This window comes from Macrobrachium rosenbergii, chromosome 20, assembly GCF_040412425.1.
Source record: "Macrobrachium rosenbergii isolate ZJJX-2024 chromosome 20, ASM4041242v1, whole genome shotgun sequence".
In the NCBI taxonomy this organism is placed as follows: Eukaryota; Metazoa; Arthropoda; class Malacostraca; order Decapoda; family Palaemonidae; genus Macrobrachium; species Macrobrachium rosenbergii.
Window position 1 is genome coordinate 19,460,001 of NC_089760.1, and position 26,506 is coordinate 19,486,506.

Below are 26,506 nucleotides of genomic sequence, written 5' to 3' on the forward strand. Positions count from 1 at the left end.
AGGTTCGGATCCTTCTCCTTGTGTAAGTTATTCCCAAGTAAAATGTGACCAATATTAATGGTTATTCGTTGATTAATATTTGAATTTATGAGGGACTCCATTTGTAAAGGTGACTAATTTAATTTATACATTAATGGATATCTATATATGCATACATATACATATATATGAATATATATTTATATGTATATATAAAAACACACCAGATCACAGAAATTATCTCACAATGAGTCCACAGATATACAAGTGGCTCAATGAATGGGCAATTTTAATTTATACCTCATCTTGGACATCGGTAGATGCATCAGGTCAACGAGTAATTCCAGTAAAGGACTGCAAAAACCTCATCAGGCTGTCAATGCTTCTGAGAACATTACCATTTAACGTGTTAGAAAAGACGACTCACGTGTGGAGGATAGTGGATGATGTCCTTGACACAGAGAATGAAGTAAGGAAGATTGTAGGAAGAAACAAGGAAGGAATAGTTGACACATATAAACCAATGGCCACCAGAGGTCAAGAAAGAAAGGCAGGTAACAGATAAACCCGACCTATGACACCCACTAGGAGTCAGCGTAGAGATGCCAACGCATCTCAGCTGGGACAATATTCTGGCGTTATTTGCTTAAACTACCAGAAACGCTGACACTATGCAAGTGATTGCCGTGGTCCGGCAACTGTGCTTATCACAATGAAACGGGGCGCAGTGTCCGGGATTTCAAGACTTGAATGAGACACAGATCATCGCCACAAAGAAGAGAGAGAAATCGTAGTCAGTCTCTTCAACCCCAAAGGAACATGAATATGAGCTCAAGCACCGCAACAAACCTGATATATAATCAAGACCAGACAACTAACTACTCACTGGGTAATCCTTCAGTAAACTTTCCCCAGACCATGACATGGATTTGTTTAGCTAGTCGAAGGAGAGAAAGAAGAAATATCGAAAACCTCAAAGATAAGCTCTCAAATAATCAGTGTTAATGAGACACACATGGAAGAGGAATCCGATTAGGCCCATAATTCCTGCTCACGCCGGCTTGAGTAAACCCAGAACAATATTCTATGACAGTATTCTATGGGTATCATGCTCAGTATAGTATATAAAGAATATTTTCTTATATAAAATTAAAGCATGTAGCCGGCAACGTGAGAGAGAGAGAGAGAGAGAGAGAGAGAGAGAGAGAGAGAGAGAGAGAGAGAGAGAGAGAGAGAGAGAGAGAGGGATGGGTTGATCTTCACCCAATTATGTTCGTTTTCGACATATCATATTTTGCCTCATTTAAATATGCCTTTTTAATTATCCATATTCTGTTATGCCTTGCAAGGTAATTCAAGAACAATTATGTAAGCCTTGCTTTTATTCCTATCAAACTGTGATATTAGCATTTTTGCTCCCGAGTTATGGTTATAAGTTAGTTAACAGTGTATAGGCAATGAGAACAATCTTATTTCGAATTATCAATTCTTATATCGGACAAAACAGTATTATGAATAATTGACTCCAGAATCCTGCTAACGAGTCAATCGTTAGCAGAGAGAGAGAGAGAGAGAGAGAGAGAGAGAGAGAGAGAGAGAGAGAGAGAGAGAGAGAAATCAAATATTGTTTGTGCATTATACTGTAGTGAGGTCCGTTTACTTTTCCTTGAAGACTGAATTTGCTGACTTCGATCTAAAATATTTGTTTATTAGTAAGTAGATCTAATTGATTGCGGAATTAGGAAAACGACCACTTTAAAGCAAGAGCTTAGCGCAATGTCTTAACTAAAATACAAATGTTTTATCCTCACAAAACTAATTATCTAACCTTCATTAAAAGTTTGTTGGATCATTTGCCATTCATCGCAGATTGTGTCCTGCGTTCGTTCAGCTTGACATTATTGACACGTCAAAATAAATCCTGAAACGTTCAGTTCTGATACGATAAACATTTTGTCTTTGTCGAAATTTAAGGATTTTATTTTCAAAAATTAATTTACAAAAGGGAAAGAAAGGGATGGAAACTCGAAATCACCAGTATTACAAACGGACCTCTCTTTTCTGTATCGCAGCTAAATACCTTACTTAATCCGACTATTAGGGGTTGTTACAGTGCTAGAGTAAAGTAAACAAGGCGGGGATTAAAGGGCATCAGCGTGGGGATTTCGGATTAAGCGGTTAGCAGATGGCGGTGAAAAATGGCTGATTATTTTCATTCGTTGGTTGGTCGGGAGGGCGGGTATTGCGTCAGGTATTATTCCTCCAAGGTATGTGTCTATCCCAAAGCTTCCTCGTCCCCCCACCTCCCCCTCCCGCTGCTCCTCCCCACAGCACCTCCTCCCCCCACAGGAGTGCTTTTGCTTTTATCTTCTGTCTATTTCGCTATGATTCGTGGTCTTCTCTGACGAAAATAGGCGTACAGGAGAGGTGGACAGAGAGGTGGTCTGCATAATCCTTTTCACTCCAATGAAATTACCCGATAGATCTTGTCATTGTGATTTCGTTGAATAAGCATCTCTCTCTCTCTCTCTCTCTCTCTCTCTCTCTCTCTCTCTCTCTCTCTATTCACCAACCCCTATTCAACAGAGCGAGTGAAATGCGAAGGGATGTCTAGAGCATTAAGAATTGCATTTGGTTTTGTTGGTTTTAGAAGCTGCGGAACACCTTTTCATTTGAATTCTATTACCTTACAGATTATCTTCAGTCTACTTTCTGCACAAGGTTATGGAACTGTTCCGGCGATTTAGATTGAAAAACGGCATAGCTCACTTTTAAAAGTAGAACTAACAAATAATGAAGACGATTTTGCCAAACATTTACATCCTACGACAGCCTTACTAAAATTGGGTTTCAGTATTTTTTGTTTTTTAAAACAATTTGAGTATTTTAGCTATAAACGTAATTTGTCCTGTAGATACGGCGGGTGTTTTAATGCTTCACTGTTTTTACTTTCAGTGAAAAATGGACTAAAATTATTAATAATCAAATTTATACGTCAGGTAAGTTCTAGTTTCCATTTTATCAAGATACTCTCAGATTACAAGCTGCACAGGTCGGCATTTTCTCCTTATTGCAGAAAAGACTAGAACCATCCTACAAAGATAACCAACCTCTAAAAAGAGGCATCCTAGCAAGGGTGTCCTCAAGGTGCTGGCTAACCTTGGGTGCCTTTGTGGTAGAGTCCTCCCCAGGCCTGCTTCCCCGGCCTGGCAAAGCCTGCCTGCCCTCAAGAAAGCAGCCTCTGAAGAGGAGCATCCCAACAAGGATACCCTCCAGGGGCTGGATAGCCTAGGGTGCCTTCGGCCACAATCTTTTGCATTAGAGTCCTCACAAGACCCACTTCCCCGGCCAGGCAGGAAGCTTACCTCCCTACAGGGAAGCAGCCTCTGAGCAGGAGTGACTCAGCATGAGTGCCCTCGAGGGGCTGGCTAACCTGGGAAGCCTTAGGCTCCTATCCCTCACACTGGGGCCCTCTCCAGGCTGGCGGTTAGCCTGGAAAACCTTAGGCCCCTAAGTCCTTGCAGTGGGGGCTGAAGGCCAAAGGCTTCCCCAGGCTATCCAGCCACCTTGAGGGCACCATTGCTGGGATGCTCGTCTTCAGAGTTGCTTTGCCGGCCTGGCAGGAAGCCTGCCATCCTCCAGGTAAGCAGCCTCTGAGGAGGAGCATCCCATCCAGGGGCTTGCTAGCCTGAGAAGCCTTTGGCCATAGGCCCTTGTGGTGGGGCCCTCTGCAGGCCCGCTTCCCCAGTCTGCCAGGAAGCCTCCCTCCAGGAAGCCTGCCATCCTCCAGGGAAACAGCTTCTGAGGAAGAGCATCCCCTCCAGGGGCTTGCTAGCCTGAGGAGCCTTTGGCCACAGGGCCTTGTGGTGGGGCCCTCCTCAGGCCTGCTTCCCCGGCCTGGAAAGAAGCCTGCCTCCCTCCAGGGAAGCAGCCTCTGAGGAGGAACATCACCTCCAGGGGCTTGCTAGCCTGAGGAGCCTTTGGCCCCAGGCCCTTGTGGTGGGGCCCTCCCCAGGACTGCTTCCCTGGCATGGCAGGAAGCCTGCCTTCTTCCAGGGAAGCAGCCTCTGAGGAGGAGCATCCCCTCCAGGGGCTGGCTAGCCTGAGGAGCCTTTGGCCACAGGCCCTTGTGGTGGGGATCTTCCCAGGCCTGCTTCCCGAGCCTCTGAGGGGGAGCATCCTTGGGCTGAAGGCCAAAGACTTCCCCAGGCTATCCAGCCACTTTGAGGGCACCCTTGCTGGGATGCTCATCCTCAGAGGTTGCTTCCCACGCCTGGCAGGAAGCCTGCCTTCCGCCAGGTAAGTAGCCTCTGAGGAGCAGCATCCCCTCCAGGGCCTTGCTAACCTGAGAAGCCTTTGGCCCCAAGTTAGCCTGCCTCCTTCCAAGGAAGCAGCCTCTGAGGAGGAGCATCCCCTCCAGAGGCTTGCTAGGCTGAGGAGCCTTTCACCCAAGGCCCTTGTGGTGTGGCCCTCACCAGGCCCACTTTCCCAACATGGTAGGAAACCTGCCTCCCTCCAGGGAAGCAGCCTCTGAGAAGGAGCATCCCCTCCACGGGCTTGCTAGCATGAGGAGCCTTTAGCCCCAGGCCCTTGTGGCAGGGCCCTCCTCAGGCCTGCTTCACAGGCGTTGGCAGGAAGCCTGCCCCCTCCAGGGAAGCAGCCTCTGAGAAGGAGCATCCCCTCCAGGGGCTTCCTAGCATGAGGAACCTTTAGCCCCAGGCCCTTGTGGCAGGGCCCTCCTCAGGCCTGCTTCCCCGGCATGGCAGGAAGCCTGCCTCCCTCCAGGGAAACAGCCTCTGAGGAGGAACATCCCCTCCACGGGCTTGCTAGCCTGAGGAGCCTTTGGCCCCCTGGTCCTTGTGGTGGGGTCCTCCCCAAGCCTGCTTCCCCAGCGTGGCAGGAAGCCTGCCTCCCTCCAGGGAAGCAGCCTCTGAGAAGGAGCATCCCCTCCAGGGGCTTGCTAGCATGAGGAGACTTTAGCCCCAGGCCCTTGTGGAGGGGCCCTCCTCAGGCCCGCTTCCCCGGCATGGCAGGAAGCCTGCCTCCCTCCAGGGAAGCAGCCTCTGAGGAGGAGCATCCCCTCCATGGGCTTGCTAGCATGAGGAGCCTTTAGCCCCAGCCCTTTGGAGGGGCCCCTCCTCCAGGCCCGCTTCCCCAGCCTGGCAGGAAGCCTGCCTCCCTCCAGGGAAGCAGCCTCTGAGGAGGAGCATCCCATCAAGGGTGCCCTCAACGGGCTGCTAGCCTGCCTGGGGCCTGCCCACAGCCTTGTTGTGGGGCCCTCCTCAGGCCCGCTTCCCCAGCCTGGCAGGAAGCCTGCCTCCCCCAGGGAAGCAGCCTCTGAGGAGGAGCATCCCATCCATGGGCTTGCTAGCCTGAGGCGCCTTTAGCCCACAGCCCTTGTTGTGGGGCCCTCCTCAGGCCCGCTTCTCCAGCCTGGCAGGAAGCCTGCCTCCCTCCGGGGAAGCAGCCTCTGAGGAGGAGCATCCCATCAAAGGTGCCCAAGGGGCCTTCCACTAGCATGAGGAGCAGGAAGCCTTTCCGAGCCCCAGGCCCTTGTGGAGGGGCCCTCCCAGGCCCTTGTTGTTCCTCCCCCGCTCTCCAGCCTGGCAGGAAGCCTGCCTCCCTCCAGGGAAGCAGCCTCTGAGGAGGAGCATCCCATCCAGGGGCTTGCTCTCAGCATGAGCTGCCCAGCCTGGCCCTTTAGCCCCAGCCCTTGTGGTGGGGCCCTCCTCAGGCCCGTTTCCCCAGCATGGCAGGAAGCCTGCCTCCCCTCCAGGAAGCAGCCTCTGAGGAGGAGCATCCCATCCATGGGTTGCCCTCAACATGCCTAGCCTGGGGCCTTTAGCCCACAGCCCTTGTTGTGGGGCCCTCCTCAGGCCCGCTTCTCCAGCCTGGCAGGAAGCCTGCCTCCCTCCGGGAAGCAGCCTCTGAGGAGGAGCATCCCATCAAGGGTGCCCTCAACGGGCTGCCTAGCCTGGGGCGCCTTTAGCCCACAGCCCTTGTTGTGGGGCCCTCCTCAGGCCCGCTTCCCCAGCCTGGCAGGAAGCCTGCCTCCCTCCGGGGAAGCAGCCTCTGAGGAGGAGCATCCCATCCAAACGGCTGCCTAGCCTGAGGAGCTTTAGCCCCAGGTCCCTTGGTGGGGTCCTCCCAGGCCCGCTTCCCCAGCCTGGCAGGAAGCCTGCCTCCCTCCAGGGAAGCAGCCTCTGAGGAGGAGCATCCCCATCAAGGGTGCAAACGGGCTGCCTAGCCTGGGGCGCCTTTAGCCAACAGCCCTTGTTGTGGGGCTCTCCTCAGGCCTGCTCTCCAGTCTGGCAGGAAGCCTGCCTCCTTCCAGGGAAGCAACCTCTGAGGAGGAGCATCCCATCAAGGGTGCCCTCAATGGGCTGCCTAGCCTGAGGCACCTTTAGCCCCAGCCCTTGTGGAGGGGCCCTCCCAGGCCCGCTTCCCCAGCCTGGCAGGAAGCCTGCCTCCCTCCAGGGAAGCAGCCTCTGAGGAGGATCATCCCTCCAGGGCTTGCTAGCCTGAGGAGCCTTTAGCCCACAGCCCTTGTTGTGGGGCCCTCCTCAGGCCCGCTTCCCCAGCCTGGCAGGAAGCCTGCCTCCCTCCAGGGAAGCAGCCTCTGAGGAGGAGCATCCCCTCCATGGGCTTGCTAGCATGAGGAGCCTTTAGCCCCAGGCCCTTGTGGAGGGGCCCTCCTCAGGCCCGCTTCCCCGGCATGGCAGGAAGCCTGCCTCCCTCCAGGGAAGCAGCCTCTGAGAAGGAGCATCCCCTCCAGGGGCTTGCTAGCATGAGGAGCCTTTAGCCCCAGGCCCTTGTGGAGGGGCCCTCCCAGGCCCGCTTCCCCGGCATGGCAGGAAGCCTGCCTCCCTCCAGGGAAGCAGCCTCTGAGGAGGAGCATCCCCTCCAGGGGCTTGCTAGCATGAGGAGCCTTTAGCCCCAGCCCTTGTGGTGGGGCCCTCCTCAGGCCCGTTTCCCCAGCATGGCAGGAAGCCTGCCTCCTTCCAGGGAAGCAGCTTCTGAGAAGGAGCATCCCATCCCCAGGGGCTTGCCTGGCATGAGGAGCCTTTAGCCCCAGGCCCTTGTGGAGGGCCCTCCCAGGCCCGCTTCCCCAGCATGGCAGGAAGCCTGCCTCCCTCCAGGGAAGCAGCCTCTGAGGAGGAACATCCCCTCCAGGGTCTTGCCCTCAAGGAGGAAGCCCCATTGCCCCAGGGGCCCTCCTCAGGCCCACTTCCCCGGCATGGCAGGAAGCCTGCCTCCCTCCAGGGAAGCAGCCTCTGAGGAGGAGCATCACCTCCAGGGGATTGCTAGCCTAAGGAGCCTTAGGCCCCATGCCCATTTGGTAAGGCCCTCCACAAGCCTGCTTCCTCAGCATGGCAGGAAGCCTGCCTCGCTCCAGGGAAGCAGCTTCTGAGGAGGAGCATCCCCTCCATGGGCTTGCTAGCCAGGAGAGCCTTTGGCCCCAGGCCATTGTGGTGGGACCCTCCCTAGGCCTGCTTCCCCGGCCTGGCAGGAAGCCCACCTCCCTCCAGGGAAGCAGCCTCTGAGGAGGAGCATCCTGGCAATGGTGCCCTTAATGGATGGCTCGCCTTAGGAGGTATGTCCTCTTCTCCCTAATTTGTGTTCTCTTTCCTCTTCGCGCATTTTTCGTCTAAGAGATATCCTTTTCTCTATTTCTTCACAAGTGAAAAAGCTTTTCTAACTTCTTAACTGTTCCATTCCTTCTTGTTTTCTTCCCTTCTGGAAGGTCTCATCTAGTGTCTTTCATTTCCTTGTTTGCTTGACTGTGTCGCTCTCCAACTCCATTAACCACACTCTGTGCTTTGCCATACTCTGCTTTTTGAAACAGACATGGTGTTCCTGAAGTCTTCAAGAGGATTTGCTGGATCTCGGAGACTGCTTCTGGAGACAGGAGTTCCAGCACCTACTCAGATAAGGCGCTGGGCTCATGCACGAATGAAATTTCCCTCTTCCTTCCAGGAACTGGAGACACGGTTTCCAAAACTTTTTCAAGGGAAACTCCGAAGATTTCGTTTAATTCTAACATGGCCTCAACCATTCGTTTCTTTTCCTTGTCTAACACATACCTCGTTCTTTTCCTTGCCTTGATCCTGTCCTCTTCTAAATTGCTATTAGGTTCCCTCTTATTTTTATCATTGATCAGCCTTTCGGTTATAACGTTCAGTTGCTTCAAATGGTAATTTTGGGAATCCTAAATCTCCTTTCCATCAGCTTCCAGTACACCTCATGTTCTTGACTTTCTTATCGTGAGAATTCTTCGGCTCCGCCGCGCCATTGTCGTTATCCATTCTTTATTCCTATTCTTCCTTCTTTTTTATTCCTTTCCTTCCTTATTTCTTGTTTAATCCTTTTCTTCCTTATTCCGAGTGAAGAACTTGCTACTATATCAATCTTTAATCGCCGAAAGCTGGACCACCGACTCCCGTACTGCTCCGCGATGTAGTCCATGTTTTCAAGAGTGAACAATTATCTGCCATGTTAGTTTTTCTAATTAATCGATGTATTTTCTCTTCAGGAAGATCTCTTTCAGTCTCCTTCATTAGTTCTCTTGTTCGGTCTTCCTCGTCATCCAGTCAATTAACCATAATACTCTTTGCCTTCTCTTTCTCAGTTTTTCATGCTGTGTCTCAAGGCTTGAAGACGATTTGATGGATCACGGAGATTATCACTGGAAACTTCGGGGTTTGTGCGCCTTCTGAGGGATAGCGTTCTGGGCGCATGCGTGAATGGCAATTCTCTCGTTCTTGAAGGAGCTAGAGACGTAAATGTTCCTAAACGTTTTTAAGAGAAATACTGAAAATTTTAAATCATTTCAACATCACGTTGAAATTCAAATATCATAATTTTCTTGAAGAATTATTGCCACGAAAATATCTATTTTTTAAAAAAGAAAGAATAATATTAAATATCAACAATTGAAAGGAATATTTATAAGATGTCCTTACATATGAAATATAAATTAAGCTAAAGTAATAATTTTCTCCCGTCTTCGGGATGCTAGCATATCTTGATGATTCGTATTTAATCATCATCCCGGAATATGACAGCCGGAATTCTCCATTTTAATGTTTCTAAGACCAGTCTTGTTCTCATCTCTTCCTCCGTTAATTATATAGCCTTTGGAATAATGTTCAGGTTTTTGGAAATTATAAACCATCGTATGTTTATGCAGTATATTTTGGGCCTGGAATTAATTGATGGCTTGTCTCTGAGGTTCGACTTCTGCTTCTATGAAGCTGAATCTTCTCCTTCAATGACACCTGTAATTTACTTCCGAGTTCGATCGATTTAGCCATCCTTCATGAAGCATTACTGTGATCTTGCTCGATTTGATTGGCATCCCAATCACAGCCACTTCACTATAGAGCTGTTGTGGTGAATCTATATTTAAGATAAAAATAGAACAAGCACAACATCATGGTGCTTTTATCTTGATCATCTTGATCAAGACTTTATACATATAAATAAAATTACATCATTCTATATGACTTTATACATATAAATATATAAATTATATCATTCTAATATATAAACATATATATGTATATATATATATATATATATAAATATATATATATATATATATATATATATATATATATATAATTTACATATATATATATATATATATATATATATATATATTATTTTTTATATATAGATCTAATATATATTAATATATATATGTAGATATAATGTGTATATATAATTATATATATCTATATTATATAATAGATATAATGTATAAATATAAATCTATGTATGTATATAATGATAAATAAAATATATGTTTGATCTAAAGTTTGTGAAGCCCAGAAAGGCAAACAAATAAATGTATTTACACTGAGATAACGAGGTCTCTTTACACCGTTTCCCTATGAAATACATCCCCCTGCATTCCTTTTTATTTATGATTCCAAGGTTCCGATAAAGTGCGCACTCGTATAATGATGTGCATTACTTTCAGAAAATGTAAAAAGGATCTTGAATAACAGGAAAAAACTTTAATAAAGTGTTACTAGTATTTTTTGTTCTTAATATCAATGAGCTCCGAAGCGTCTTCTATGAAAGCATGTATACCTAGAAATTGTCCTTTATATCTCACACGTCTCGAACTGTCGACCTAACCGCTCAACTCTCCTCGCTGCTGGGAGAAAGGGAGCTGGTGATTTGGTACGATACATGTACATGCGCTACCGGGGTCTAAGCAATGTCAGGCAGGGCAGCCGATCGAGACTACGGTCTATTTACCCCAAAGCCAAATCAAAGTCCTTCAAAAGAAGGCATCGTGCTTACCCCATACAAAAAATGGGAAAAAGCACGTTAAAAAAAGAAGAAGAAGATCTGATCAGTCAAAACGAACGAGTGAATGCTATATGTCAATGCTCGGAAAATGTTAAAAAAAAGGTCACTTCCCCATTTATTATCTCTTTCTTGACCATTTTGTGGCTTAACATACCAGCTTAACTTCAGGGCAACATACTATTGTCTTTCAAGAGGTAAGGCAACATACTTTCCTCAGAGAAAATTATTGCCCTAATTCACTGGTTCACTAATGACAATATTTTTAGAGCTGTGGCACTGCTGTACGAAAAAAGTTTATTCCATTTATGCATTGCTAGAAGGTTGCATGACTTTTGGGAATTCCAATTTTAAACACTGTAAGTATTACTAATTGAATTTTGCATATATTTTCATTTAACGTCGGCATTTACTCAGCTGAACCCAGAGTTTAATGGATACTAATAATTTTTGCAAAGACGAAAATGTCAATAACCTAATTAAAAGCGGATGAGGAGTACGAGGAGGATGGGGAGAGAGAGAGAGAGAGAGAGAGAGAGAGAGAGAGAGAGAGAGAGAGAGAGAGAGAGAATTCAACTAATAATGGTTACCCCACAGGGCAATGCACCAGTTATATCAATATGCCCTGAAATTTTTCTTCTGTTTTCCAGTGAATGATGACGGCCAAAAGCGGGAATTTCAAAAACTGGAGAAACATCTGTTAAATTTCTCTGTTCGCTTACAAAAAAATAAAATTATCTAGAGAGAGAAATCTCTGTGGATACTTTTCTATTTTTTAGACAGAATTTCTTATACATGAAAATTCAATGTTAACTAAGTAATCCTTCGTTATCAACGCGAGATACAGGCTTTTACTGCCTATGGCAAGGCTGGAGTTAATTAAAACGAGGTCATTTTGAAATGTAATCTCCGATGTTACAGTGTGTTTTGCAACATTTCAAACGGTACTGACATCGGCCTCAATGCATTATTGCTTTTCTGTGTAAAAGGAAAAGAATGGGTCGAATCGCATCAATTAAGCCACATAACAGCTAACCTCGATTCGTATGTGACAATTTACAGAGACGAGAGAGCAAATGATTTTAGTATATATATATATATATATATATATATATATATATATATATATATATATATATATATATATATAACTTTATCAATAGTTCCTCGTTGGGAGAATCGGTAGAGTTCTCGGCTAGCACTCTGCTAGGCCGGAGTTCGAGTCTCCGACCGGCCAATGAAGAATTGGAGGAATTTATTTCTGGTGATAGAAATTCATTTCTCGCTATAATGTGGTTCGGATTCCACAATAAGCTGTAGGTCCCGTTGCTAGGTAACCAATTGGTTCTTAGCCGCGTAAAATAAGTCTAATCCTTCGGGCCAGCCCTAGGAGAGCTGTTAATCAGCTCAGTGGTCTGGTTAAACTAAGGTACACTTAACTTTAACTTTATCACTTACACAATTGTTCTGTGCATTAATGCAATTGCTAACAGGACCTCATTAAAACTGGATGGTATATCGAGGTCCTGTTAGTAATTACATATATATATATATATATATATATATATATATATATATATATATATATATATATATATATATATATATATATATATATATATATATATATATATATATATATATATATATATACTAAAAGCTTTTAATTCATAGAAAACGAAGAAACAAAACCTACCGACATCCCAACAAATGTTTCGCTCTACGGAGCCAAAACTTTTCCACACTGTGAGCAATTTGCGTCATTTCATGGCTTATTTTAAACTTAGTTTTCCCTCCTCCCTTTTCTCCTTTCCTTTTCCAGGACAAGGACAAAATTCCAGGAAAAGGACAAAAGAAGACTTATTTCTGTCCCGACCCCAAGAGTTTTGGTATGAAGCCAAACAACTATTTTCCTGCATTTTGTTTTACTCTCTGATTCTTGTAAACAGAATATTTTTTGATGGATTTTCTTTTACCCTGAAATTCACGAATGAAATAAAAACTACTATAAATATGACTCATATGAAATTTATAGCCGATCATTCACTACTATTCTGACGATACATGACCCATATCATGTTTTGACCTTTCAAATTTCATAAAATTTGTAATAACGATGGCCAAGCTTACGGCCTAGTCTGAAAATTGTAATAGTTCATATTTCCATTCATTTCGACATGCAGTCGTTTTACTTTAAAATGGATATTGGATAACGCGTAGTAAATATCCATTTTTTTTTTCTACCCGTCTTTGCGCACACTAAGCATCTTTTGTCGCTGCTGAATATTATTTATGGAGAGCATTTATTTTTGGCTGGTGGACGTGCCAACAACTTCATCCACGTCGGCTGTCAAGCCCGAGGTGCAGGTCTTCCAGAAAAACAGGGTTTCAAAGGTTGTCACGCAAAAGTTAATCTGTCATATCATATTACATCTAAGCCCCATCTTTTCCTACTATCTCACATCTCTATAATGCCCTTCAAAAAAAAAGAAGAAAAACAGATCAAAACGGTGAGATACAAATGGAGAATAGGCGATTTGAATAAAGGTGGACATAAGAATATCTACGAAAGGAGGAAGGAAAATAAGAAATGAGGCAAGATATGGGAGTCTTTCCGTAGCTTCCAGACTAAATTTAGCAACTAGTATAGGCGGCAAAATTAAAATTCACTAAGTGCGTGATAGAGTGACGTCACCTTCACCAATATGAGTAAATATCCACAAGAGTATTAAGTAAAAGGAAATTACTACCAAAGATGGATAAATATTCGCAGTAATTGATCTTGCTAATACAATCATACACCCGTGGAAGGAAAAATGTGACAATAGGAAGGTAAAGTTGAATATATGGACACATTCACTTACGTACACATACACACACAAACACACACACATGTATATATATGTGTGTATATATGTGTATATATACATATACATATATATATTATATTTATATATATATAATTTATATACACAAGTATATTACTACTATTATTATTCACATGGAACAAACCCACAAGGGCCACTGACTTGAAATTCAAGCCTCCAAAGAATATAGTGTTCATTAGGAAGAAGTAAGTGGAGGTAAAGGGAAATACTGAAAGAGGAGATCTCGCTTATTAAAAAAGAAAAATTAATAAATTAATAAATAAAAGTGTATTAAAATGCAAGGAGAATACTATTAGGGTAGTAATGCATTGCATCTTCGCTTGAACTTTTGACGATCCAGTTGCACGACATCCTCAGGAGACTGTTCCACAGTCCAACAGTGTCAGGAATAAAGGACCTCTGGAACTGAGGAGTTCTACAGCGAGGCACGTTTACTGCATATGAGTGCGGCTGTTCAGCAAATCTGGTTGCTCTTAGCAGAAAAAGGGAATTAAGGATCAACTGAGAATGTGAAAGATGTGGATATATATATATATATATATATATATATATATATATATATATATATATATATATATATAATATATATATATATATATATATATATATATATATATATATATATATATATATATATATATATATATATATATATATATATAAGAATAAGAACCAAGGCTTTAAGATAATACCTTGGCTGAGTTAATCCAGATGTTTGCTTTTGTTTCAGGGTGAAGAAAGCCAAGGATGTAGACAACTAAGATATGCACTAATATCCTGTCACTGTTACGTTTATAATATGATTTCGACCTGGTGGTCTAATCTGCATTTTGTTATTAAATATGAAAGCTAAATATTATAATCTTCCTGGAATTTGTACTGAAATTCTTCGGAAGTGATATTTACCATTTTGAGTGCACTTTATGGGTAGCACAGAAACAAAAACTCTTGCTGACAACATTGATTTACATCTCACCTCGTGTAATTTACTTTATGACACCAAAATAGAAGAGAAAACGAGTTACCTGGAATTTATCTATGGATTTTCCTCTTTCCTTTTCCCCATCTTCTCTTATTCTTCTCCGCCTCCTGACAGCGGCATCACTCTTGCAATTTCTGTCTCCTTGATATATGAAGCCACGCAACCTCACGGGTATTGATTTAAAGCAGTATTTTATTCTGCATGAGTGCGTGTATGTATATATGTGAAACTACTGCTAATTGAAGCGAAAAGATGATATCGTTTTCGAGGGACCCAGAGCGTCTTAACACCAAAGTCGTAAAAAAACTTGCGGGCGCCTCATTTCCATGTTTGCCTTCTCGCTCGCAGTCATAATCTATGAAAATGATCTCCGGGATCTGCGACGCCGGATCCGAGTCTCGTGTGACACGACTTGTTCGACGTCCTTGGGTTCGTTGGAGTGGGATGTCACCTCCCGGTAGCGTTTATGGGACATAATTACGTATGCTTCTTTGCAGAACACTCTTTCTCTAATTTTAAGGGAGAACTTAGGGGGGTATTCCTTTATGTTTCGATCATATGCTCCTATACAAACCAAAAAAAGAAAAAAGGACATCAAATTTTTCAGCATCCTTTCATAGAAATGAATGAAATGGCCAAATGTGAAAATCAGGAATACAGAGTATGAAGTCACTAAAAGAGAAATGAGATGAAATACAAATAAAAACAAACATAAGATCATAAACAAGAAAACAAACATATCAATAAGAATAATTAGACTAAAGGAGTATTCCAAAAAACACTGAAACATGTTCAACAGGCGTTCATAGGCTCCGATGTCAACAGAAGTACAATACTGCCAAACCTGTCCTTGAATAATCATTACAGCACATGAAAGTTTAGTCATTCGTGCCTATCGATAATTTCCCTTAGCGAAAATTTTCAGCCGAACACACATTTAGATTGCCAAGGAACGTTGTCAAGTTCTCGAATGAGTTAATGCCATCGCAAGCTTTCGGTCTGTCCTTTTGCCATATCTTAGCACTACTACTATTACTTGCAACTACAGGCCCATCGCTGCAGTTAAATGGAACAAACCACAGCCTGCAAAACCAGAGCTGTAGAGCTTACATTGTTCAGAACTAAAGAATTTAAAGTTCGGTATTCCAAATTATTCTGCAGGATGTTTAGGTGGCCTCTCGTATGAAGCAACCTAATTAATCCATTGATGGTGGCACTGAAGCAAATATGCCCACTGCATTCAGAAGTACAAGGTACTTTCTAACAAGCGACTGTTCCAGTCGAATAGAGACAGCGCCTTCACAAGGAAATTTTTCACGTTCTCGGCACTTTTAATTTGTCCCATCTGGCTGACAAGACATGTAAAGTGTGACAAAAGAAGCGACACATAATACATTCAAAGGGTAAAGCGGCAGTTACTGATCCTAAAATCTTCTATTACAATGTGTGGGATGTCAAATCTATACATAAAATTATCGATTAAAAATAGGTTCAAGTTTACGTTAACAAAGGTGATATATTTTCATTCTGCCAATTAACTATGTTACCTCCAATCAGTCGCTCACTGCAATTGTTGGGATGAGTTCATTAAAATTCATAGATCCTTCAGAATAGTACAAAGCAAAAGTTTACTTTGTAGATAGCATATGCCCGAAAAAAATTATATAGGTTAGGCTCTAAACTAAAATTTGGAAACAGATATATCTTTTTTCTTAATTGTAAATATTTATTTGAAAATTTTTCAATATTTTTCATTAAGTGTGTTTATAAAACCAGAGTATCAGCAAATTCACTTCATGCATTTATCCTCGTGTGTTATGCGATTATCACGTAAGGTATCAATAATTATTCAATACTTGATGGCTAAGTTGCTTTAAATTACATATTCGTCCCATAATCAGTCTCCTGAGCCTTTGCCCCGCATATAAAATTACAATTATCTTTGGACCCTATAGAGTACTTGGCTGATAAAGAAAGTGGTTTCTTGAAGAGTTCAAAATTATCAAGGATAACAGTTAAGGTAGAACTGTATTCACACACACACATACATATATACATACATACACACACATACATATATATATGTGTATGTATGTATGAGTTTATGTATGTATGTATGCATGCATTTAACGTTTACGTTGAGAACTGGTTTTAAACAATGTAACGCTCATGACACATCTATTCAACATGTAGACGAAAAACATAAAGTAATTCCCTCCGAACGGTTTCTAGGAAGTTTTATGAGAAATTAATATGCAGAGAGGGATCCTCATGGGAGACAAGGAATTCCGCCCAAGAGATATCAAAGGTGTTACAGCCAAGTGACATCTGAGGAATTCCATTGAATGCTGTTCAAGAATTTCCAATTAAATTCTGTCCAAGGAAATATTCCCATGGAGAGGAGAGGAGGGGTGCATCTAAATAATAAATTTACTGTACGGCTGAATACGTAACCTTGAAATTGTCCAAAGTTAGCGACTATCCCCAGAATGACCACGTATGCAGAACGATAGTGTATATCTTAAGTGACAGACGTACATACGCATAAACAAATATAAATAAATTGACATGAATATAGTTACACTTACGTACATACGTTTAAATTTGTACCAAAGCAATAAACACACACACACATCCTTATTAAGATGAAACAAGCTTTTCTTTTGTTAACGGCATTTAATGTCGAAAAGGTAATCATTTCAACCCATTAGCTTTGATTTTGGCGATAACTTTCTTACTCTTGGATTTTATAGAATTAACCAAATGTAATTTTCTACGTATTCTTCATTTAATTGGGCATCAAGAGCCTCTGATAACAGGCCAAAATAGCAACGAATTTAGATTTGTTTTAACTGCCATATTCTCACTCTCTCTCCCTCTCTCTGTCGTCGTTTAAAACAGTATTTTTACGTCTATATATTTTAAGGCCAATCGTTCCTCCTGGACTCTAAGACCACGTCTTACTAATCTATAAAGAATCTTTGCAGCTTTTTGGGTTTTCAAGACATATTTGCCTGTGCCTTTCACTGCTCTTTCAGCAGAATTCTTGGCGCGATTTGTGGAACCGACATTTTTTTATCCCGTATGGCACTTACTTTATTCTTGGACTTAATGTAAAATACAAGAATTTATGTTTGAAGGAGTGACTGGTTTTTGAGACTTTTTTTTTTTTTTTTTTTTTTTTTTTTTTTGCATTTTTGCAGCTCTACAGCGTTGCTTCTCCGCCTCAGCTATTAATGTCTTAAAGATTTGGAGTTTGTTTGAACTCGTATGTCAAATCGACTGATCAAGCAAAGCAGACATTTCATTATTGCAACTTTAGTCATTAAATACAATAATTTATCCTTAGAAGAGTTTCCGATCTGTCGCGACGTTGATACTTTATTTTCAGTTCTTTAAACATCATTAATGAAAATACTTAATGGGCATAGATGATGGCACTGAAATTATGAATAGTCATCAAATATATATATATATATATATATATATATATATATATATATATATATATATATATATATATATATATATATATATATAAATATATGTACATATGTAAATATACATATATATATATACATACATATATATAAATATATACATACATACATATATATATATATATATATATATATATATATATATATATATATATATATATATATATATATATATATATGAGTGTGTGTAAGTGTTATATATCATCTGCTTGTCATATACACCAGAACTTACTATTTTCAATGGCTAAAATGTTTTCCTAGCTTTTGATTTTCCCACATGCTTTGCACATGCACTTTCTAACGAAAGCATTAACATCCAAAATAGGTAAAATCAGGAATCCTTCTATTTTTTCGGCATGATTCGAACACAGACTCAATACTAATCCATTATGCCAAAAACGAAGATGAGATTTAACTAAATACGTACAATTGCGTATTTTTCGCATTCCTGTTGAGTATAACATCTATTTCCAACCTAGAAGGGAATGTTTCTTCATTTATTTCCTGTTATGGAATCTACATAATATATATATATATATATATATATATATATATATATATATATATATATATATAAAGGGTCTATACTTTATATATATAGTATATATGTTTATATATAATATAATACAATATAATATACTTATATGAATATATATATAAATTATACATTTAAGCTTGACGATAAGCGATACCTTAGAGAAAACACGTAACGCTACAATACCTTTGACCCTTTGGCTTCTTAACAAAAATTGAGAGTCCATCCTTTAAGACCAATCACGTTAATTGGATGGCTGGATTTTTAGGCTCGGGCAACAACCTTTAGGGCTGGAACAAAAAGATAATCCGGGTGGCCTCATTTTTGCAAAATGACTATCAGCTTATCAGCTTACTGTCAGATATCCTGAATAGCAAATGAAAGTCGCAAAAGTATACCTTAGTTTAACTAGACCACTGAACTGATTAACAGCTCTCCTAGGGCTAGTCCGAAGGATTAGATTTATTTTACATGGCTAAGAACCAATTGATTACCTAGCAACGGGACCTACAGCTTATTGTGGAACCCGAACCACTTTATGGTGAGAAATGAATTTCTATCACCAGAAATAAATTCCTCTTATTCTTCATTGGCCGGTCGGAGATTCGAACTCGCGGCCAGCAGAGTGCTAGCTGAGAACGGAACCCAGTCGCCTAACGAGGACACAAATGAAAGTTGTGGAGGATGGAAATGATAAATGGAAGATGGAAATGATAAATGGATGATGAATATGATAAAGGGTAAATGGTCACGGCGGATGACAGACTATTTAACACTTCATTTATGGCGGTTTACCATAGGTGTTTAACGATTAAACGGAATCATGTGCACAGACCTTCCTCAACTATCTTTTATTTATTCTTTGACGATATTCTGTAACAGAACTGCACTCACGCTAATCTCCTAAATTGCGTTAACTAAAGCAATCATTTTAACAGGAATTTACATGGTATGCAATCTCAAATAAGGAATTCATACTAACAAAATATTTATATGAATAGAAGATTAATACATAGAGAATGAAAATATGTTGTGCAATCTGATTTTCAGTTTCTGGAATATGCCTTAACTGCCTCTCCCACTTACGCATTTGGATTCTATTTATTCCACAAGAGAGAGGACGGCGATTCAAAAACCCATATAATTAAAACGATTTAAGATAGCACTGCATGCAAAGCAGTCTCGGCGGTCTACTGAGCAGACCGTTCTACACATTACGGACTCGTTCAAAACTATAAATAAATTGTATCTGTGAACGAAAGCATAAAAAATAAACTTGCAAAAATTGCTTACACATCAAAACAAAAAATACAAGTACTAGAATGGAGTTCTAATCTTTTAATTACAGACACAAAGTCAGAGTGTAGATTGGCTTTAGTTTATTTAACTGGATCTTTAACCAGGCAACCTGAATGCAAAGAGACAAAGCGGCGGAGAATGAAGGACCTTTCCTTAAAAAGTTGATTTATGTACATTTAAGAAACACAGACAAAACATGATTAAAAGTCGACTATTTGGCGTTTTTGTTGGTCCAGCATAAAGAGACAGAGATAGAATGATAAATAAGTGTATAAGTTTTAAATAAAGCATATAAAGAGGTTGGTCTTTGTTTATGTGTAAATTTTGCTCTGAAAATAGCGACATGGATTTATTTTTACCTTAGCATGTCTGCTGATATTAATAATATTGTTGCGACATCCTTTGTCTCTGCCTACTTTGATCCCCCGTCCCACTGACCTATTATTAAAAAAAAAAAAAAAGTAAAAATGCGCCGAAGTTTCTTCGGGGCAATCGAGCTTTCTGTACAGCTTATGATGCTGTATGAAACTCTCAGCCACAGCCCATGAAACTCTCAGCCGGCCGTGGTGGCCTGTGTTGTTGCGACGCTAGACGCACGATTATGACCAACTTTAACCTTAAATAAAAATAAAAACTACTGAGGCTAGAGGGCTGCAATTTGGTATGTATGATGATTGGAGGGTAAATGATCAACATACCAATTTGCAGCGCTCTAGCATCAGTAGTATTTCATATCTGAGGGCGGACAGAAAAAGTGCGGACGGACAGACAAAGCTATCTCAATAGTTTTCTCTTGCAGAAAACTAAAAGATAATATAACAATTATCAATTTATCATTTTCATTCTAGAATGCAAATCCGATTCGTAATTGTTAATGGACGGTCTTTAACGTCTCTAAGAGTGAAATGCAAATTTATATATATATATATATATATATATATATATATATATATATATATATATATATATATATATATATATATATATATATATATATATATGTGTGTGTGTGTGTGTGTGTGTGTGTGTGTGTGTGTGTGTGTGTGTGTGTGTGTGTATCGAACCATGGCCGTGACCTTATACTTCAAAAGGATTGACCTTTGAATACTACTTCAATATCGTATTTTACCGTGTCATGAAAAGCTTGTTATTAATGCATGATAATTAGGACAAATGTCATTAATTACGCAATTAACTTACTTCAACGCTGTTGATACCAGCGGCAATGAGGGGTCTATTCAATTACATATGTTTGCAAGCGTATTAATGAAACTCAGAATTACGCATTTTTAATTAAACTTTAAATTACCAGACACTGGATTTTATGAATATTGCGATTACGCATTAAACTGTTTTTATTGTGAGGAGAACAAATATTGTCTTTCACTTCGACCTCTAGTCCTTGTCTTCCAGTATCGAGTGTATTTGTTTGCGTTTGCATATTTGTACTACGCGTGTGCTTACACAAATAATATATATATATATATATATATATATATATATATATATATATATATATATATATATATATATATGTGTGTATACAAATATATATATATACATATATATATATATACATATATATAAATATATATATATATATATATATATATATATATATATATATATATATATATATATATATATATATATATATATATATATATATATATATATATATATATATATATATATAGAGAGAGAGAGAGAGAGAGAGAGAGAGAGAGAGAGAGAGAGAGAGAGAGAGAGTTAATGTTATGTCCCAGAGGATTATACAGTATACATCCCTTTCCCGGGTCTTGACAAATGGCCAGGCTCTAAAAGAGAAGCATCTACTTGTGTTCAGCAGAGGTTAGTTGTGTCAGAGGATCCTCTCCCTTTGCTCAGCCAATATATCCAGTCTCCAATGCTTTTGTGGCTGTCTGGTCTGTCAGTTGCTGAGCTGTGGGGACCCCCTCATTAACTCCTACGGCATGGATTTTGTTATATTTCCTTTCTTCTTATCTCCACTTGGCCACCAACTGGGCCCTTGAATTATATATGTACGCAAACCTTCATAGTCCTATACTCCTCTCTAACATATCTAGCATTTGTTGAACCTTGGGGATGAAATCTGGCATGCACTTCTTTGGGCTGTACAGATATCCCTGAACAGGCAGTGGAATATTATGGCCCAAAGATCAGTAACCGCTGGTGTTTCCCTCAGTCTCATGCATCTCTTCTGTGGCCAAGATGCTGTCAAAATCCCTTTACATCCACCTGGCATAAGCTGCATCAGATTCTCCCACTTGTGTCTTTATGTTTTTTGGGCCACTTAATTTTAAATTTGTGCGTTTGCAATCACATGGATTAGCTCATGATACAGGCCACACATGGCCAATTCAATACTTCAGTACCCACCATCTTATCTAACACAAAACTTCCTTTGCCTCACCAACACTGTGATTTTATTTCTAAGGTGAATGATACTGTACATCTATCAAGAGATACCCCTTTCATGCCTAAGGACCAATGAAATCCGGGGCTAGGCCTCAGGATAGAGGCAATTTTTTCACTGCCCCATCCTTCACACTATCAATTCCCATGGGTTGTAAAGGTATTAGTCTAGTTAAGTCAGCATTATTCTAAGATTTATCATTTCGTTGTCTGTCTCCTACTCCAGGGCCCAGACACATTCATAACTTGCATACCTGACATCAGTTTTGACATGACATAGATGCAGCAAGGAGCAGAAATGATGCGTACTGTGCAAACTTGGAATTCCATGTTTTCTGGTAAAATATATACATTACTAACACAATCAACTCGCTGCCTAACCTGAACAACAATCATCTGTCAACTAACTGATGCTTATATGATGTCTCTTATGACGCCTGGTTCAGCAGGCTAGTACAACGATCTTGAACAGGAAAACTAAGTGGGTTTTCAAGTTTCATGCGCACTTAAAGAGCGTACACCTCTTCAGCTGAAAAACTGCTCTGTAAAGTAAGGTGTTTAAACTTCATAGTTGTAGCATTTAAAACAAATTAGATAAGACAATTCTTCTACCTTTCATTATAAAGTTTACATTCCAGTCACATTTGCTCAATGAATGATTCATCATTTGCACAAAATTACTTTTTAAACCTGTTGCAGAGTGGTTCCCAATGATGTGTAGAATACTGTGTAAAATCGTAGATTTTTTTAAACACTAAACACCAGTTACGCCAATGGCTGTTCTAGATAAAAGTAGAATTTCCAATTCATATCATTAAAAATAACTGGAAAGTAATTTTTTTACAGAGGAGCACAGAGGTCTGACAGAAGCACGCGGTAAACTCGTACTCGTAGTTCGCAGTATTTTTACTGCCCCACATTAATGAGCTTCATTAATTCCAAATAATCGAACATTATTATGCAATCAAATGATCATGTACATAACTCTTTCTCTCTTATAAATCCCCAGTATTCAACACTACAATTCTGAGAGAATATTCTATACTCCTCAAAACCTTTTAAATGATCTGTAACTTATGGCTGTAGAAACTTTTGACTTGGAATACCTTTAGGGACTTCCAGTTGAATGAACCTTAAAAAAATGGAATCCCTTTCAATTACCAGTTGTGCAGAGATCTTTGAACTGCATCTAAGAAGCAACTGAAGGCAATATATTTAGAAATGGTAAAAATAACGGAGGCTGGCCAAAGCTAACAAGCTCCGTTATACACGCATCTATTCCTTGTTAGCGAAAGGTATCTGTTTCATCTCGTGCAACGAAACCCGAGCCTACCCAGCTCTTTAAACAAAATGTATTTTGCATATTTTCGACGCTTTTTAGCGTTATTAAGTACTGATCTCGTGCAACGAAACTCGAGCCTACCCAGTTCTTTAAACAAAAAGTATTTTGTATATTTTCGACGCTTTTTAGCGTTATTAAGTACTGTCCACTAAACTAATCATTCGATAATAAAATTTGCCTAAGAATTAGTTTTAACTCAAATATTTGTGTGTGTGTGTGTGTGTGTGTGTGTGTGTGTGTGTGTGTGTGTGTGTATCCCTCTCTCTACCGTAAGAACATAAAACGGATCATAATTGGTTACGTGCTTTATTGACAATATCCATATCCTGAGGTGACCAAGAAGTGTGGTTTCATATTTTTTGACATCACAGTTTTAACAAGCATATTTCAAAGTGATATCTTCTCTATATCTTACCTTGAACTCAAATGTCAACTATTAATTATCATAATTGTTCGGAACAATATTGCAGTATGTGATACAACCTTCTAAAAAGTTGTCTTAATTACTTTTTTCTGGTTCATCGTATCTGATAGAGCAAATGTGATATTCCTAGAATGACGTCGGTGTATCTGAAATCCTTAACGTAGATCAAGAGCTTTGATATTATTATAATTTGTTCTATCAGATAAATTATAACAGTATTTGCGCTCTTGAGCTAAAAGGATTTCACATACTGACGTCCTTTAAGGAATATCACATTAAAATAGTCATATTTTTCAGTCTTGGGGAATGTCAAAAATCAGTAAAGATCTTGCCTAACATCGACTTTCTTCAGTAAAACCTCAGGCATCTGAACATTTCAGTTAAATTAAAAGGTTCAGATACTAGAAAGAGAGAGGAACTGCACATTTAAGATAGAGAGGTTCAGCGTTAGAATGGAAATTCTAACGAAAAGTTAAACAAAAATTCTAAAGAAAACCAGGTCTTCGCTCCGCAGTCTGGTGCTCCTTGGAAAGAATCCTGCAGGATTTAATTACTGCCTTTTTGACATCGAGAAGAATGAAGGAAACGAATTCAGAGGAGGACACTGTAAGAGAAAAGTAAATAACGACTAGATACGTATAATGTAGAGGCAGAGGAATAACAATGGAGAAAGGCTTTGAAGGGCAGTGGGAAGACGACACTTGATGAATTGAAGAATGAGAAAGATCCAAAGCAATTAAAGAGAAGTCATGTTACAAGATTAATCTTTCTTTTTTTTTTTTGACTAATGTTATGTTCATGTACATTCGACAGTCGCATGAAGCTGTATCTAAAATAAAATAATGTTTCGTATGATAAATGACAAAGTAAATACATACAAAGCATATGTGAACGTAAAAACCCTTCCCAGAATCTGTATACTCCCCTAAAGGTATTTTGTTATGTCTGCAGGGGCAAAGTAAAAATCATTTGAAATAAAATAAATAAATTTTCATATCTCGTGGACCGTAAAAAGGATCTTGAAAGTATACTGTACTCCCATTTAATCCTTCTCCGGATTAGAGAATATTCTCTTTGTGAAAGGTCTGAGAAAACTTTCTCACTCTCTCTCTCTCTCTCTCTCTCCGCGCGCGCGCGCTCGGAGGCCCTCCACGGAGAGATGAAACCAGTCTACAGGCAAGTCTGTGTGTGTGTGTGTGTGTGTGTGTGTGTGTGTGTGTGTGTGTGTGTGTGTGTGTGTGTGTGTGCGCGCGCGCGAGCTAGGAAAGTCTCATGAAGCGTATTTTCATTTGAATTAGTGATACTTAGTGATACTTTTCTTTCTTCCTTTATATTGGAGAGCATTCAGAAATGTTTCGCTAGTGAAATATAAGACGGCATGTAGAGTATCATGAAACAACATTGTGATGCTGTTAGGCCCTGTCCACACTAGAGATTAAATAGTTCCACTAACCGACCGAGCACGGAGCCAGAACGATGCGGTTGTCTGGTAACACTGTTCTGATATAAACAGCTGATGCCAGACAATATTGGACAGGGCCGAAAGCAAATCTGCAATATTCAAACTGACCGGTGCTGCCAATAAGTTGGTTTGCCACGAGGCTCTTATATATAAACTTCGTAACTTTGGTGTCGAAAGCAAGTACTGTATTCTGTTATCTGCTTTTCTTCAAGTGAGAGACAAAAAGTTATAAACGGAGACTTGATTGACCCTACACCTATCTTCTCTAGTTTTCCCACAGAACAGGGTTTCAGGGTCTTTGTTTGTGGTAGTCTGTTCTAGTGACCTGATTTTTAGTTCATAAAATAAAATTGCATTCTATGCATAGGATGCTGCTTATGTTGCAGTTATCCGTCTCCCTTCAAGGAGAAATTTATTTGTTGCCCAACTATATAGAAATTTAGAACTGCTCAATAAGGAGTTTAGTCAGTGGGGTATGAGGCTTAAATGCATTAAAATTAAGACTGCGTTCATCAGCTGATCTAGTACCATTGTCGTGATAAAGGATTCATTTAGTATAAGTAACATTATACTTATGATTTTGAATAAATGACGGTACTTGAAGTACTTTTGACTCATACCTTTCTTATTTTAAACAACTGGCAAATGTATTATCTGATATTGCCAGAAACTATGTGTTGACCGTAAGAAACCTTATCTATCTACAGAGATAATGATATTAATACCACATGTGTCAGTTCTTTTGAATATTGTTCTCACATTTAGTTGTAAGCAGCCACCTGAGTCTATTTTCTAGGCAAAATTACCTAAAATCATGGTTTCCAATTTCACAGTTAATCGTAAAAAGATAATATACTCTTTGGCCATCATCCACAACCTATTTATCAAGAGGGAACTTACATTAGCTCCTTTAATGGCCGTAGATAAAGGACTGTATCTGGCTTGCTATTCGCTTTGCAAGATCAGGATCCACAATCCATTAAGGTGATCAGTTATGACAAAAGACGAATTTCACTGCTGTTTCTGCAAAACTGCAGATCTGTTCTTGTTAACGTCATTTATGTGTTTATGATGATGCTCAAATGTTTAACTGTGGTTGCAATACTATTTGGAAACATCATGCACAATTACCCAAATCTCTCGCAACTATTTTGCTGTTTATGCGCGCACATATTTTGCATATATATTTATATATATATATATATATATATATATATATATATATATATATATATATATATATATATATATATATATATATATATATATATATATATATATATATATATATATATATATATATATATATGTATATATATATATATATATATATATATAT

General features: G+C 40.0%; 1 long non-coding RNA gene across 1 annotated transcript in view; it reads right to left on the reverse strand.

Moving 5' to 3' along the window:
- LOC136849114 (uncharacterized) overlaps positions 1-26,506 on the reverse strand; it is a 34,514-nt gene that overhangs the window by 779 nt on the left and 7,229 nt on the right. The gene's annotated exons all lie outside the window — the stretch shown is intronic.